Source organism: Calypte anna, chromosome 3 (genome assembly GCF_003957555.1).
Source record: "Calypte anna isolate BGI_N300 chromosome 3, bCalAnn1_v1.p, whole genome shotgun sequence".
NCBI lineage: Eukaryota > Metazoa > Chordata > Aves > Apodiformes > Trochilidae > Calypte > Calypte anna.
In genome coordinates this window covers 33,795,725-33,808,962 of record NC_044246.1, presented here as the reverse complement: position 1 = coordinate 33,808,962, position 13,238 = coordinate 33,795,725, and positions in this window count along the sequence as shown.

Sequence of the window (13,238 nt, the reverse complement as noted above, 5' to 3'; positions counted from 1 at the left end):
GGGAAGGAACATGGTATCAATTTTCCTGTATATTTGTATATATTTAGTAATTTTTCCTATTTACTGTTTCATTAAAGTTGTGTAGTTTAGTTTCCAACCCATAAGTCTCTCTCTCTCATTCTCTCTTCTTTCTTTATCAGGGAGAAGAATGAGATTAATAAGAGAGCACCTGTCACTCAGTTTAATTGCCGAGCCAATGTTAAACTGTGACAATGGGCACCACTGTTCCCACTCACTGGGAACAAGAATGCCAGAACTGATCCTGTAATGGATGCAAAGCTCAACACGTATCTGCTTTACTAGTTCTGGACCACAGTAGCCAACATCTTTGAATTCTGACTAGTGATTGAGTGCTATAAAGTGGATTGAAGAACAAATACATCCCCAAAGTGTAACACTGGCCCTCTTGCACCTCAGCTCTGGTGTTCATCCATCTGGATCGCTCCCCTGAGCTACCTTGGGCATTTACACTTACAGTCTCTAATACTCTATGCAGGGTATACTCAGTCTAGCCTGCCAGTTTTTCACAGTCTCCCAAAGCCATGCAGGACTGCTCGCTGTAGAGCTGCTCCATACTTGACTGCAAAGAAAATGACTCTTAGATAAAACAACTCATCCAAATCATAATCCACACTGAACTCAGCACGTTCTGCCTTCTCCCAGGTAAAAACTGGTGCCAAAGTGTGAATGGTACTATTGGTGTCCAGGATTTCCTTCAGTTACTCTGATCCTTTATTGCACAGATAATTCCCATATCAGTGACATATATTTAAGGATATGTTGTGTGAGAACAGAAGGTGGTATTAAGTGGGGCATCAAGATAGTCTTGATTATCCTCTGGAAACTCTGCCATGAGACTCCTGTCTTATTTCTGTGTCAGATGTCTCAGTTTGGGTGGTATGAACACCCTCTACCCCTCCCTTGTCCAGGAAATACTGGGTTTCCCTCCTGCAATTTCTTAACTAATTCCTGTGCCAGGTGCCATTGGCTGCAGCTAAAGCCTGGCTCAAATCTCTTTAAATTAATCTGTGACTCTAAGTCCTGACCCACCATTCATGGCCTCACTATATACAATCCCAGAGTGCTCTTTCTAGGCATTAAGTTCTCATAAGAGCTAAATCCTGGCATGAAAGGACTTTGCAGACTGTAAAACAGAGCATGGACCAACTCAGTAAAATGAATGCTGGTCTTAATGAATAACAGCTTATACAGCGTTCCGGAGTAACTTAGAGAGCTTATTCTCCTTGTACTGGGCTGAATGTGCAGGAATTCACATCAGTTGCTGCCACATGACCTCCCACCACCACATCCACTGCAATTCCTGTTACTAATGTTGTGCCAACAGGTAGCACAGTTACTGTATTGTCTCTTCCAGACCTTGGGAAATGCTTGTCCTTGAGGTTTGGATAAAATAGCAAGGAGAAGAAAATACAATGGTAATTGGGATGCGACCACCAAACCATGAGTGGTTTATTGTTTTATGGTATTACACATACAAATATGACCTCATACTGTTGACCAACAGTTGCAAACCAGAGGAATGTGCAAATGCTCATGGATTTTGCAAGAGCTGTCTGAGAGAAGTGAAGAAGGCTGTACTGATTAAGTGTGGTCATAAGCAGCCCATAACTGAGCAGAGCACTTCTCTACTAACTATAATCATCTTCGCAAGGAGAAATGGATTTGGCTTTCACTTTTTCAGCTGCTTCTGGAGATTCTGGATGCTCTTTGCGGCCTCACAGCCCTCTGTTACTTTGGTCAATTTTCAAAATAACATTTCTCATATGAAAATAAGATCTATTTTTATCTATAAATATGAATCTTGAGAGGCATGAAGCAAAATTACAGCCTGATAATCTCATAAACACAGATGTGTGTGAGCTCAGACAACATGAAAGCAGCCAAAGACAGATAGATGCAAACCAGACCTGGCTCTTGGGAACCATGCTGGTATAAACCTCCTCTGGTGGAATTTCAGGCCATTTCCTCTCGCCCCATCATTATTTACTTGAGAGAAGAGGTCAGCACCCACCTCCCTACAACCTCATTTCAGGTAGAGAGCCATAAGGTCTCCTCTCAGCCTCCTTTTCTTCAAACAAAACATTCCCAATTCCCTCAGCCTCTTCTCATAGGCCTTGTTCTTCAAACCCTTCACCAGCTTGGTTGCCCTTCTCTCAACTTGCTCCAGCACCTTGATGTCTTTCTTTTAGTGAAAGGCCTGAATTGAACACAGCACTCAAGGTGCAGCCTCACCAGTGCCAGGTACAGAGACATGATCACTTCCCTTCTGGTGCCACCCTATTCCTGACAAAAGCCAGGATTTATTTTTAATAAAAAACCCAGAGGCTCAGCAAGGGCCTGCTGCTGTAAGAATAACTTGGTATTGCTGAGTCTCTTGCAGGGCTGTTCAGCAAGGCATCCTCCTCCAAGGGCAGTATTTGTGACGTCCACATTTTTTCCTATGTGTTGGTCCTGCTCTGTAAGACTGGAGCGGGGCTAAAAGGCTTACTAAATAAGACAAAAAGCAAGAAGAGGCAGAAGCAACAGAATAAACAATGAATTTAAGGGTCTTGAGGAATACACAGAGGAAATGGAACATAAAGAATGTCAGAGCAAGAAGTAAAAGAGAAAAAGAATATTCTGAAGAGCCGTAAGATATACAGAGTATCTCCTGATACATCCCAAGTCTCTGTATTTGAGAACCATAAGTGATCATTAGGAGTAGTTTATCAGTTGCAGGGAAAGGAGGCCAGCAAAGAAATTCTTTCCATGCAAAATTCTGCTGGCTTTTTCCCTGCAGAGATTCTTTCTAAATATTCTGAATTGGTCTATTTGAGAGAGTTGTTTCTTAGTGACCATGTCAGGATATAAAAGGTGTGAAAGATGTGAAAGGGTATGATATTGTTTCCATTTACCAGCACTAGAAACGGGCATATGCTTGGCTTCACTTCTGCTGCCCAGATGGAGGGATGGGAGACAGGTTTACCCTACATCTCTGTGCATCAGCCTATATGATGAACATAGACTGGAAACTGAAGGAACACCATGGCAAGCTCTGCTCCCCTTTTTCCAGGTTGTTTAAGATGATAGTCACAGCTGGGTCAGGCTTTGGGACAACTTCAGTGTGAGACAAATTCATAAGAGCAGGTTTAAAGACATGCTCTGTTTCTGGCTTCCCACCACATTCTCCTGGATGTTGAAATATTTATGGGGAAAACAGTCTTATGAGTTGAAAGAGAGAGATAATGAGCTATAAACTGCTGATTACCATATGGACTCATCCTCCTTTGGCTGACCTGAGTTTCCCCCATTAACTTCCAGAGATAGGGTTTAGTCCTACTGGCATAGAAATATCTGCAGTCCAAGATTTCACTTGCTTGATGAAATGGGAATAAACACCTCCAAGCCAGATGAGATTTGTCTTGTTGTTACTGTCCTTTCCAGTTCAGAAGGGTGTAGTATAATAATAAAGACCAGGTGGGCTTTCCATAAATGCTTAAGCTTGCTTTCCAAGTCACAAAACTTTCCTGACTTAACATGCCATACCCTAATATTTCTTTTTCTTTGTGTGTGTGTGTGGCAGGAAAAAAATGCTTTTATTGACAGCGGAACTCCACCAAAGTTCAAGCCATAAATTCCACATGGCAGCCAAAACCACTGAGTAAGGGAGCCCGTCTTGCAAGGATTTAGGGAAGAGAGGTTCTGGGAACTCAGATCTGGGATGCCTGGAAGGTGTTGGCAATGTGATGCAATCCAGTTGAGGGCTTTCAAGCTGTCATGAATTATTTTCCAGAGGAGAGATGGAGAATCATTGTTTCTGAGGGGCAGGTTGATAAAACTGACAAAACTGTTCATTTCAAATATCAGTCTGAGATGCAATCCTAAAGTTAAGACCTACTGTCCTAGGATCAATTCAGAAGGTCTTTCATATTATTGAAATCTGTCACATGGCTACTTTTCCCCTAGAATCAAGGACCTTTCTATGACAGCTCCACGTGGTCCTGCAGGCTGCTGGACACCCTCTTGCCAATTTTCTCTCAACTTGTACAGGGTCATGCCACATGAGCAGAGAAGCCTTCATCTATAAACTAAGGGAATATCTACATCATGGCTGAAAGGGACATATGGCAACACCTGTCTTTTAAGAAGGGTTGATGTGGTAGGAAGGTAATTGAAATGAAACAGAACCACTGAGGACCATGAGTATCCCCAGCTGCTCCTGCTGGCACACAGCAGCTAGAAAGAAGGCAACTATACATGGTTTTTTTGTCAAAATCTCACTTGTACATACCTTCTGTAACTTGTGTAGCAGGTGCATGTTCTTTCTGGGCTGGCATTAGCAGAAACAGCCAGAACCAACCAGGCCACCAGACCCATGCCGAGGGCAAACCCCTACCACTCCATGCCTCTAGCTATCCTCACGCCTCACAGAAGAGCTGCTGCTGCACAAAGCTCTCACATCCACACATGTCCCTGTGCAAAGAGTAAAGTTTGGGGATAGCTTGAGTATTTGGACACTCCATCATCCCAAAAATTCACTTTCTAACATTTGAAATGGCATTTCCTTTTGAAAGATTTGGCAAGTTATTTGAGAAGAAAAATTATTTGGAAACATTTTTGAAAGGTCAAAAGCAAAATAAACATTTGGAAAATAAAGAATCTGCTCACCCAGTCTGAAATGTTAATTTCCTTTGGATTTTCTCTACAGATTTTTTTTCCAGGGCTTCAACATTTCTTCTTTTCTGGTCAGAAAAGAATGTCAGATCCTGACAGTCCTTGTGGGGCTGAAGGATCTCCTCCAACTCGGACCTTCTGTGCATGCATCATTCATATGAGAAATACACCCCTGGACCACAAACCAGCTGAGCAATTTGCTTCCAAAAGAAACCACCGCCAGAGTAGAAAAAGATGTCAAGAACAAAAGTTATTGTTTCATGTGATAAAGGAAATCAGTGTTGAAAACAGCTTCCACTGTATTCCATTTTCTACAGCTCAAAACCAAACATCCCCCTCTCTCTCCTGCAGGGTTGACCTAAAGCTTAGCTTTCTCCCAGTTATGCATCTCTTGAAAGCTGTGAATTTTATACTCCCTGAAGTTTCTCTGACTTAGCCTTTCAAGTCCAGAGAAGGGACAGGGGTACACTTACTATCCACTTTCAAAAGCACAGCAGGCTACTGTTCCCTGATGCAGGCACTATACCAGCACAGATAATAAATACAGAGGAATGTGGCTAGCCATACAAGAATTATAACTTTGGAGTTTACTCTTTCTGTTTTTCTCATAGCAATTTTAATGCAGTTATTTAGAAGTTGGCATATTTCACCCTTGCTGCTCACTAAGTAGTCTCAGATCAGCATAGACGTAGAGCTGATGAACATGCTTTAAGCAAGAAAGAGAAACTGTTTGCCAAACAGATGCAGAACATTATTACTAATTTCTTGCTTTTCATTATTCTTCTTCCAGTCAGGAAAAAAGTCAGATAAATGAAGTTTGAAACAGGTAAACAAACCTCATGGCATTTGGATTCTGAGATAAAAGAGAAATCATGCCTGCAGTCATCCTGTAATTTGCACTTCAGCCTTAACCTGCTTGTTGTCCTTGGCATTATTTTTAAACATCTTTATACCAAAAGTTAGCTTCTGACAAGTGGGGATTTTTAAGGTATTAGTGTTGCCCTCTCTCTGACCCTGAGAAGGCAGCAGCATGAGATGGCTGGGATGTTCCTGGGTTTCACTCATGGGACTATTGGTGAGCAGACACCTCTACCCTGCATGTATTTTCACTGGGCCTCTGGTATCCTAATTGCAGTGAAGTCACGACAGAAGGTTTGCTACAGGTTTCCTGTAGCAAAAAAGGAAACTTTTATTGCACAGATTTCCAAATTCCCAGCTCTGCTCCCTGTGCCTTAGTGATGCTGCCAGGCTTCTCAGACCCCTTGTCTTCTTACCTCTTCTTGTATTATGAGACTTTGTGTATCCATGCCCAATGGCAGGGATCAGAGATGTCCTAAATTCCTGCTGTCTCTCTCAAGGGGTGGGTACCCTGTGTCCCCCCACCCTGGCAGTTCAAAAGGCCCCAAAGCTGTTGGCTTTGCTCTGAATGCATGGAGTCCCCTGAAATAACAAACATGATGGACTTCCTGCATAGCAAGACTCTGGAACTTCAAGCAGTTCCCTTCAATCACCAAGATCTGGTCTTCAAGCATAGTAGCTACAAGCTTACCTCATTCTGAGGTGGTGGCTGAGATAAAAGAGGTACAGAAGAGAAGTCAGCTGTGGGCTGTGCTGTAATGTTGCAGCAGTTGCTAAGAGGGGCCATGCCCAGGTAAGTTCCAAATTGCCAAGGCTGCATCCACAGCCTTTCCCTAGCTGGGGGAAGAGGCTGAGAGCAAGGAGCCCCAGAACAGCTACATTGTCCATGTAGTGTGTATTACTTCAGGTCTGGAACAAGACCAGACAGAGAAAAAGTCAGACCTCATGTCTTATCAAAAGGCATTCATCTCATCTAACTTGAGCCATCTGCTACACTGCTGCCGAGGAGTTTTGTGCAACATAACCTCCACAGGGCAATAGAAAGCACCAAGAAACCTTAGGGTAAGAGCTGTCTGGCCAACTTAGGCATCTACAGTGGGATCTGTGGCAAGATACAGGCACCTAAATGTTTGTATCCCCATTATGCCTTCTGATAGTAACACTGAAAGCCTTGGGTGAAGTTACCCAATGGAGCAAGGAGAGCCTACAGAGCCATGCAGTTCACCTTCAACCCCTTTGCCTAAACATAGGTGTCTAAGGGTAAGGCAACCTGTGTGGCTGGCAGGTACAATACATGACCTATGGGTGGCCCACAACCTTACAGGGTTGTGCCAAGGGACCACACAACATAGGCTACTGCATCTCAGGAAGAGGCCTGCATTTAGACAACTGATCTGGTGTCTAGAGAAGATGTAGGTGCCAACACTCATGTGTTTGCCTAGAGCTATATCCCTTCCCTGCCTCGGGATGAGCTGAGTCTTCCCATAAAAGTGTTGAGTTCTTCTTCTCTGGCTGTATGGGAAACCTTCCCAGCTGGGCATGTGTCAGCAGGGGTCCTGCAGATGCTGGAGGCCTCTGATCTAGGAGCATGTCACAACCACCACCACACCAGGTGAGCATCGAGAAGCTCTTCATGTTTGTGTGAAAAAACACTTTGGAAGGGAAAACCCTTCTTTCAACAATTTGGGGTAGGGAGAAAGGAGGGAAAATATTTAATTTGCTCTAAAATAAATACCAGTGTTTCTTCAACACGGACTTCCATGCATTTCTTGCCTATTTCAGGTTAGAAGACTACTGAAAAATTTGTGGTTGCACGCTCTTCCCTCACTGTGATGCTATAGGTGAGTAGTGCTCCAGGATAAAATCTTGTCCAGCCAAAAATGATAAAAAGTCTCCATGAACTTCAGCAAGGGCAGGATTTTACCCCTATTTTTTGTGGTCAATGTATTTTGTTCTTCCCCAGTATAGGATCCCCCAGCTGCTGTGTATCAGGCCACCACAGGGAAAATTCAGATGACTAGCTGTGAAATCTCAAAGGTGAGGTAGAAATACCCTCAAATGCCACACACTTGGACTGGGATGTTACAAGGGGATTTGAAAGCAGAGGAGATATGGAGAGCCAGAGGAGGCTGTCAGGAGTGGAAGTGGTTCAGGAGGAGGTCAGAGGAAGGCAAGATGAAGACTTTTCTTTAAACAGTGAAAGTTCAGCTTGAAACTGGGTGAAAGTTCAGGGTTGTGCCTCCTTTATCCAAAACAGATTTCCTAGCTTTGCTCTCTGTGTGCAGGATTATTTTTTAGTTATTACTTCCTAGCTTTCCTGTGGCTGTATGTAATCACTCTGAGGAATGCTTAGCTATTTTCAAAACTCTGCACTTCATAACCTAGGTAAGATTTTGGAGGGGGCCATGGCTTCATCTGCAGCAGCAAGTAGTGCAGCACAGTTGGAGCAGATTTCACAGAATCATAGAATTGGCTGGGTTGGAAGGGACCTCAGAGATCATCAAATCCAACCCTTGAACCACCGTTGCCGTTGCTAGGCCATGGCACTGAGTGCCACATCCAGTCTCTTTTTAAATATCTCCAGGGATGGAGAATCCACCACTTCAATGGACAGCCCATTCCAATGCTTGATCACCCTCTCCATAAAGAAATTCTTTCTAATGTCCAACCTGAGATTTGCTGAGCAGGTTGGTGCTGGGAACCCAGCTCACACTACTCACCATCTAGGGGGTTTTCTTCTGCCCATCTCCAGCCTGGAGCAGGTCCCCATGAGGAGGTGGCACAGACTACAAGCACTCAGAGGGACCACTGTCACCCTGGCTTTGCATGGCAGGAGTCCACTTTGAGCTTCATGAGGTCAGTCTGCAGTACAAACAAATCCTTGCAGGTTGTGCACAGGGAATGCAGATACTTTGAAAATACCCTTCTGCTCCAAGCAAGAGCTTGTGTCACACAGTCACAGGCAGTTGTAATACAGGGACAGCAGGATAGCTCCCCTGTCCTTGCCTCCATGAGAGGCACTGAACCACAGTGCTCCTAGCTACAGCAATGCTGTTCTGGAAGAGCCAGTGTAGCACCAGATGGGAAATGAGCCTGCAAGGCCAGACGTGGCTGCTGTCAAGACATTAACTATAGGCAGCTCCAATCATTTGCCCCACAAGCCACAGCAAACCATGCTGATCTAACCCATCCAATGCACCTGTGGGTGTAGGAAGGGTATGTATGTGTGTGTAGGAGGTGGTTAATGAGGACTTAAACACTGAGCTGGCACAATTAAGAAAGGGAGAGGGAGAAAGCTTCTTTCCAGTCACCTCTCCCTAATCAGTGCTAACAAGATGGGCTAAAAGGCATCAGCTTGGTTTGTGCTCATGTGCTGACAGCCACCTGTTGGGATGTCAGAAGCACTTGCCAGGTTGCTTGCAGTTCATCCAGGCTGTGAAAACTCAGATCAGTTCAGCTCTAGACTGTGTCTGTAGGGAGTCACTAGGTCAGGCTCATTTTAATTTCCATTCATATGATCGTTCATGCTTGGAGGAGCAGGCAATAAAGGAGGAAAGCACTGAAACCCCCTCCTCTCCTTGACTGCTGACCCACCTCCAGCCCTACAAGGCTGACAGATGAAGTTTGCACAGTGCAATGCCAAGCTGCTCTGCAAGACCATAGTGCTGCCCAGAAGCAGCACTCTCAGCTCTTAAGGGCAATTTTGCTCTTTTTGAGGGCAATTATTGCAGCACTTGTTCTTCTTGCCTTGTACCTCCTGAGATCAAGGTAGCAGAAATGTACCAGACATAATCTATTTCTTGAGATCAACTTTAGTGAACTCAGAGGAAAACTTGTGAGAGCAAAATACCCCAACTCAAGAATGGAAATGAAGAGAATTCTAAATTTGCTGTTTAAAAAATGCTGAATTGATACAACTGTATTTGGGGTGAGAAGTACAGTGTCACACTTGGTCATTTTGTGTGTGCTGCAATTCTTAAACAGCACACTCTGAGGCTAAGAGCTGACTAAACACTTCTCTTTTTCCAACCTCTCTTCCAAATTAAGTCAGTATCTCCCATGTGCTTGTTGCCTCCTTGTCCAGGAATGGATTCTCATCCATGAAAAGAGTTCAAAATATTCATCTTGCATGACTCAAAATGTTTTTCTGGATCCATGAAGACATAACTCCTGGGCTTGAGTGGGAAATTTCTTGAACACAAATACTTCATGATCTGATCCTTCAAATGCCCATGAGTCAATAAATCTCTGGAAGTTGTTCATGCACATAAGTGTTTGCAGAGTTGGGTGTCTAAAAAGGCTCTTTTTAGAAATGATCAGCAAAATCCCTCATGGTTAGGGGTCCAGTACAGAGATCTGGATGCCTGTTATACTTATCTAAACCTTCTGGATCGGTGCTTGGCGGCAAATACAGGGAGTAAGAGAGCAGGAAGAATTTTAGCACTTCTACCATTAGTCAGGCCCCTAAAGAGCAGAGATCATCATGGAGAAGCAAAAATACTGGAAATAAAATTAACCAAACTTTTCTGAAATTGCAATAAAAGCATGTTGCAGATGGAAAGAATATGATACATAACCCGAATTTCCCAGCCTTTCCAGGTCCATTCCAATCCACCCTTCAGCAGATTTGTAATTTGAATCTTGTTGTTTTCTGAAATGTAACATGTGACCACCCCAGGCCCCTGATCAAAGTAATACCACAGCCAGTGTCCTGATGGCTGCTGGCATCCATCCTCCCAGGACTCTGGGATGCTGTGGGCAGCTGTCCTCGAGGCAGTGTGAATGTTTCATGGCAGTACCATGACCATAAGTGCTAAGTATGTAAAGAAGGGATCACAGATCCAAACAGGTAGCTCAGCTTGATGAAGTAATAAGAACATTTGGCTGACCATATAAAGCAAATAGTTCACTACATCTCTGAATTTCCACATCAGTTTTGTGTTTTGCAATATGACCAGGGACTCCTACAGTCATGCATCTAGGGACATGACCTACACCGAAAGGAGTGTAGGGGCCTCACAGGGCAGTGCATTTGAGAAAACTTTGAGGGGTGGTACAGGTCCCTTAAGCCCCATCAAACTCATGGCTGATGTTCTATGCATTAGTCATATGGATGTAGGAAAATGGATGAGCAGTCAAAGATTCAGACTGAGAACACTGTGAACTTTGGTCTGGTGTTAGATGGGAGAAGATGCCTGCCCAGCAAGGTCTTAGTGTATGGCTGAGAGTTGCATTAAGCCGTGTCAGTCATATAAATAGCAGTTCCCTCTACTTTCATCACTTGAGTTTTAGTGGTTAGCAGTTAAAATATTAATTGAGGGGGTTTTTTGTGGTTCAGTGTATTTTAGTTTTCTTTTTAGATTGGTTTCTTCAACCCTCTGTTGCTCTCCTCCTCAGCTCTTGATGGGAGCCAAAGCTCAAGTACTGAGGCTGAAAGCCATTTAGTCTGGTCCAAATTCTGCTCTCAGGTCCACTGGGATAAAATTAGTGACTCACTTAAGTATGAGCAAAGTCTGGACAGTTGTCTTTGCCTTTTCTGTCCAAAAGCAGCAGAGAAAGCCAGCAGCTCTTCAGACTGCATTAGCAGAAGCACAGCCAGCAGATTTACAGGAGTGACTGCTTCTCCTGCTCTGCCCTCAATACACCACATCCAGAATAGTGTTTGCATTTTTGGGTGCCCCAAAAAAAGGGTTTGTTGAAGACATCAACAAACTGGAGACATCTCAGCCAAGGGCCATCAGTGTGGTCAGGACTGAAGCACTTGCCTTGTGGGCAGAAGCTGAGGGAGCTGGGCCTGCGCAGCCTGGAGAAAAGATGATTTCAGTGAGACCTTATGGGGAGGGTATCCTCTATCACAGACGGATCCAGGTTCTTTACAGTGGTGCAGAGTGGACGTCTGAGAGACAATGAGTATAAGCTGCAATAAAAGAAGTTCAGTTTGGATAAAAGGCAAAGCTTTTTTACCTTGAGAATTGTTTAAGAGGTGAACAAGTTGCCCAGAGATGCTGTGCAGTCCCAACTATGTTAAGGACAGAGTGTATTCCATCAGTGACTGACAGCCCTGAGTGCTGGCAGGCAGGCATATTGTTAAAGGCTTGGACACAAGTGTAGTCCTTCACTCCATGTCTGTGCAATGCCTGTATTCTGAAGCAATGCCCATCTCAGGCACAGCACCAAAAGTTTTAAGAGCACTGCTTTTGTTATTATTAATTGGGGGAGGAGTGGGATCCAATTCAGAATTAAGCTGGATGATTAATCAGTGATTATGAGCCAGCTCTTTCCACAGTTCTTCTAATGAGCTGGGTAAATAAGCAGACCATGCCCAGCTCTGTGTCTACACCCATTTCATGTCTGTGCAGCTTCACGTAAGCTTCAGTAGACAGGGAAAGAAAGGTACCATGAACCATTTGCATCTGATCATGTGCCTGTAGTTGACACATGACACCTGCATATATCATACACACCAGTAGTTTTGTTGCTACTTTTGCAAATATTGCTCATCTGGTTTTTGAATGATACATGCCTTCTCTTTCCAGGGAACAAAGTCTTCTGACACAGACCTGAGTGCAGAGTAACACAAGCTTTGGGCCAGCAAATAGTTACAGAGTAAATAAAATGGTGCCTTCTGTTGACAATTTTTTTTCCCTATTAATTGAATTGCATATTGTAAAATACTTTGCAGACAAAGCTTTTTAATTAGCCTGGTCCATAGGATGCTGGGGAGCAGGGAAATACTGTTCACTAGGAATGCAATGACAGCAGAGTCCTCTAGAGTGGTTTGTGAAGGAGGGCATGATGACCAGGTTGGCCAGGGAACAACTGTGACCTGTGGTGTCATTCTATAGGTAGGTCCCCAGCCATCTGACTTCCCTTCATACTCAAGTTATTACATTGCTAGATATCACTGAAGGACCTGGTCTGCCAAAGTGCTTGAGCCTATTTGGCTCTCCACAAGGAAAATGTTCCTCACCCTCACTCTGAAGAAAAAACATTATTTCAAAAGTTTTAAGATAGCTCAGGGTTTCCCAGACAGAAGATGCTGAACTCAGATCCTGTCTTTGGTAACTGGTGGATTTATTGTGACACTTAGCTGAAATGGGGAATCTGGGGCTCTACTGGTGGTCACTGTGCTCCATGAAGCCCTATAGGGCACCTTGAAGTGCCAGCCAGGCTATTTAATGTGGATCTATGTTTCGATGGCATTCTAGTTTCTGCATTGTATTTATAAAGTGGAAAATGAATTACTGCTGTAGAAATTGCTTGCTTCAAAAAAACTTACCTGTGGTTCCCAAGAGGCAAGGGAGGACTGGACCAGGAGTAGGATGTCTCCGTAGTGAAGGGAGGTGATTTGGCTTGCACAGCACAGTGTGAGAGAGAGAACTGCCAGCAGAAGGCTGTGTTGCACTGGTAGCACAGAGCAGATACAAACTCATCCTGGAGAGCCACAGCCTGAATGTAATGTGTAGGTACCCATTTCAGAAATGCTCTGGCTCTGTTGATTCTTCAGGTTTTCCACTCTTGGCCCTTTTTTTCCTACTTCATATGTTTGAGAAGACTCTTTATAACATGGCTGAAGGAGTAGAACTCTGGCAGCAACATTAGCAAGAGCTGTGTATTTTGGAATGCCTTCTCAACACAGGCCAGTGAAACTTCTGAAACCCCAAACCAAGCTGATAAATTTTCATTTCTTTCTTCATTTCTGTCCC